Consider the following 5,040-nt stretch of genomic DNA (forward strand, 5'->3'; position numbering starts at 1 on the left):
AATCCCTGAAACCTATGAAAATGTTACCTGACATAGCAGAGTGACTTTGCAGATGTGAGTTCAGTTAAGGATTTGGAAATCAGACAATTATTGGGGATTATTCCGTTGAACACAATGTAGTCATAGGGTAGTTAAAAGAAAATAAGGAAGGCAAAAGTCATGGAAGACAGGCACAGAAAGGTGCAAATCTGTTGACTTTGATGATGGAGAAATGGAACAAGAGCCAAGGAATACAAGTAACCTTAAGAGGCTGGAAAGGTCAAGGAAACAGATTCTCTCCGATGCATTCGAAAGGAGCACAATCCTGCCGCACCTCAGCTTTAGTTCCGTCAGTCCCATTTTGGACGTCTAACATTCAGAGCTCTAACATAATAAAGACGAGTGCTTTCATGCCACTAAGGTTGTGGTATTTTGTTAAAGTAGAAATAGAAAACATCTACCTCTTTATTTCAAATGGCCTTTGGGAACTGTTGGAAAGACAAAGATAAGAAATTACAACAAAGGCTGCTGCCTACATCACTACCACTACTGTATAGTTTGTGGTTACTTGTAAAAGGCATTTTGCAAAAATTGGTTACATATATTATTATTGAATTTAACAATAAATCCATAGGTCCAGAATCACTATCACTATTTTCTTTTGACAAATAAGGAAACTAAGGAATTAAGAGTATTATCAGTTGTTAAAAGCCACAACCCTGGCCCCACCAGTGTGCCTCAGTGGTTGAGCAAGGAGGTCATGATTCCATTCTGGTGAGGGCACATGCCAGAGTTGGGGGCTCAATCCCAATTAGGGGGAGTGCAGGAGGCAGCCAATGATGATTCTCTCTCATCATTGATGTTTATATCTCTCCCTCCCGCTCTGAAATTAATTAAAAAAATACATAACTTCTATGTAACTAAACTTATTTAACAATAAAAATAGATTTTATTTGTGAAATCACAAGAGGTAAAATAATGTGCTTAACTGGTAATTCAATTAATTATCTGTATTAAATATATGTGTTATTATACATATATTATATGTTATAATTCATACAGCTATTAAATAATTATATATAAACATATAATTTTATTGAATATCTTCTATCTGATTTTTCAACATTTACAAAAACATGAATCACAGGTGAAAATTCCTTAAAATGTGGGCATCGTCCTAGGAAAAGTTAAAAATGCTTTGGGACCAGTCTATAACCTCAAATCTTTGTGATAAAAGGAAAAGGACCATTTGTGAATAGTTCTTATTCAACCTATTTTATGCATGTATTGAATTATATGTAAATATTGGTTTAGTAATTTGCTCTAAATTTCACTCAATCACAACTCTCGGGGAGGAGAAAGAGTGTAACTTAGGTATATAAAATATATCTCATCACACTCAATCAGTATAACATTTTTACTTTGATCCCCCATACAAGTAGAATTTTAGTGAAGCAACAGAGGGAATAAGAATCAAGATTGAATGAGTCAGAGAGAGAGAGAGAGCAAGAGGGAAAGAGGGGGTAATTGAGGGAAGGAAGGAGGAAGGGAAACAGAGAGAGAGAGGATCCAAGAGGGTTTTTTGGATTGAGGAAGGAACAACTTGGCAACATTGAGGAGAACAACTTAAGTTACTGGCAATTATTTCTTTATTGTAGCATTTATTCTTTTAGGTTTATAAAAATGTCAAATCTAATACTGAGGAAAATAGTTTACAAATGGGAAGAACTCAAAAAATAAGATCAAAAGGAGATCAAAGACAACATTAAATAGATTAAGTTTAAAATGATGGATTTAGATAAACTTTCCATTTTACTGCTATTTAGAATAAATTCAAGGAATCAATATCTAGCCATATACAAAAACATGAATTGATTTTAATGGCATGTATGAAAAAAAATTGCCTCAAATGCTCTAACAAAAAGTTTTCAAGAAAGTAGTTATGCCTATAATGGCTGTATCACTCTATGCCTCAAAACTGGAATTGTATGGTAAAAGAAAAAGTATTTGAAGAAAATCAGGTTGATGCTCAGAGCTCTGGTTCGAAAATCTCTGTATCATCAAATCCTAACATTCAGCCAATCAGTTGTCAGTTTTAAAAGCACACAATTGTATCACGCTTCTGTAGATCACACCTCTCAGGGAAAAAAGAATTACCTCAAAGATAAGAGTGGAGAATTTTAATAGTAAATATGAAAAATGGATGTTTGCTTGTATTTGTTTTTAAAGGAGCTGGTAAATAGTTATAAATGTTCATAAAGTTGAGTTGATCTAAACTCAACATGTATCTTCAGCTTTATAAAAGTTCACATGCCCAGTGTTCACTCACTTATTGTGAATGTGTTTTTCCCTTACATATGCTTGACTGAGTGTTTATGGATTTTCAAACAATCAAGATCAAGTAAGCATTGCTAAGTAAACAAAGGCGTTTCTAATACTGTAAAGGTGATATGATGGATTTGCACTCCAATGGAGCATCCGTAAAGAAAACATATTCTCATCAAACAAGACCCTCTCACAATGCCACTCTCCTCGAGAGACTTACATTCCATAATTGAAGGCTGGGACCTTCCTTTTGTTGGTTTTGTAATATGTTTGATTGAAGGTAGTCTAACAATTTATGCTTCTAAAGGTTAATATACTTCAACACTTCTGAGTATAGTAAGTGGCATTTGGATGTCACTGTTTTGGCACAGACACAATTAGCCTTGGAATTATTCTGGTCAAAACTTGAAAAATTCAGGTTTTACTTTTATTCATTTATTTTTGTAAGTTGCTTGGCATATAAAAAACAGACATCCTCACTCCATTCCCAAGCTCCATCTCCACCCCACATGCAAGTTTATCACATCTCTGGCACCCAGCACCACTGGAATCAAGAATGCAATGCGAGTCTCTTATTGCACAGAGTGTGGAGAGATGCTGCTCAAGGATTAGAGAAACAGGGAGTAAGAAACAGGCCAAGCTTGGAGATAACGGAAGGTGTAGGCATGTGCAGTTTGTATCTGATGTAATTCATAAAACAGCTTCTCCTTGTTTTTTTTTTAACCCACCATTTTGTGATTCTGTTAGAGACCATCAGAAAACAGATGGTACCCTCAAAAGGTGATTAAAGAGACTTTAAGGAAGGGGCTGTCACACATATGTGGGCAGGGTTAAGAAAAATGACATGGGTTTCTGAGACATTGTAGAAGTCAAAGCTGAGCTCAGTTTTCTCCTTTGGCCCCTCAGGACACAATTTTCTGTGTCTATAAGTAATTACAGTCTTACCAAAAACCTAAATTTAAACACTAGCCACCATCAGTATACTCTTTTATATGATAGCAATAGGGGAAAGTCGGCAGGGTGAGGGGAAATACAAATAGTTAATAGAAAACATAGAGTATCCTTATAGCAAACAAACAAACAAAAAGGTTCATGCTTTCCTCTTTGTTTTTACTTATTTGTTTTCAAATTTAAAAGATCACATAGTAACAGGATAATGATAGGCAATTAGGATCTCATCATTACATAGCGGCCCATGGTCAGTTAGACTGCAGTGCCCAATAGCAAGCAAGGAGCTGCTTTTCAAACATGCAGCAGTGTCGCCTGAAGAGGACATGGCCTTATTCCAAAGCCCTAGAGGTCTGCACTATGATTACCATATTGAAGGTCCTCAGAGGCTCCTGCAATATCCACATCTCCCAGGAATGCCCAGTACCAGAAAACTTAAGCAGTGGTAGTCCAGTTTGCCTGAAGCTTGGTCTGTTGTAGAAAAAAACTTATACAGGCACTTTCTATACTCTTTCAAAGACAATATAATAAATGTGTGTTCTTGGTAACTACAACAGCATCTATGCTCAAGAAAATACATTATTTTTCTTCAAAAAGAGGTATCAGATAATTTCAATATTTTAATGAACCCAAGAGGACTTTTCTTTCTTTTTTTTTTACCCCTTTTTCTCTTTACCCTAATCCTCACTTACTTTTTATTATTTTCCCAACTTCTTCCCACAAGAAAGCACTCTGCTCATTTATGTGCAAAACGTAGGCAAACAGAGGTCACCAATATAGTTTCTGAAATAGGAGAAGTCTGCTCTTTACGCAAGATAATTATTACTTCTGCTTTCCTCTCAAAGAGTGATGGTAACTCAAGTGAGGTAGGCGGAAGCTCTACTTCTTTAGAAAGTGACTTTATTTTAGTATTTCAGTTTCTATTGTGAAGTTCTGTACCACAAAATCTTGATAAAGTACTTTGAGAAACTCATTGTGGAGTGAGGGTAGCAGAGGTACATTTTACATTAGGTTTTCTATATTAATTAGAGCAACATGATTGGCAGGTTCATGATAATATCCTGCCGATTTTATGCACTGCAGCTTGAATAAAATTAGTGGATATGCAATAAGGCTACGTAGGAGTTATGCTGTGGAAATTTACTCCACCAATTTGAATATTTATCTTATTGTAGGCATCCTGGGAGATTTCAAGTTTAATTCAACATATGGTCTGTGAATTCAAAATTAAATTTCATTTATAAATTTGACACAATAGGGGTTAAACTCAACGGAAGGATATAAGCATATGGTGGAGTTTCCACTAATTGAGAGCCTTCTACTATGAGAAGTGAGTAGAAGAGGAGATTGGTAACTTTACTTTCATTTTTATTATATTCCCCATTGGTTATTATTCTAAAGCATAGGTGAAAAAGATTATTTTATTAAGTGATATTCAAGGAATTAACTGTTCCACTGAAAAAATAGAGATTTTTATATGTATAAATTTTCATATATAATTATATGCATATATGCACTTATATATTCATATACACATATATTTGTGCTCACCCAAAAAAATAACCCTCCTTTTTTCAGCTTTATTAAGGTATTATTGACAAAATTGAAAGATATTTAAAGTGTAAAATGTGGTGTTTTGATGATAGATAGATAGATACTCCCTTAAAAAAAACAACAACAGTAAATATCCATTTTGCAGAAATTTCTAATCTCAGGACATCTTTGGTGGGAGGCATTATTCATCCTACCACGTACTTCCACTAACTCTTCAACCTTCTGTAACCTAGC

Source organism: Myotis brandtii, unplaced genomic scaffold (assembly GCF_000412655.1).
Source record: "Myotis brandtii unplaced genomic scaffold, ASM41265v1 scaffold2189, whole genome shotgun sequence".
Lineage (NCBI taxonomy): Eukaryota > Metazoa > Chordata > Mammalia > Chiroptera > Vespertilionidae > Myotis > Myotis brandtii.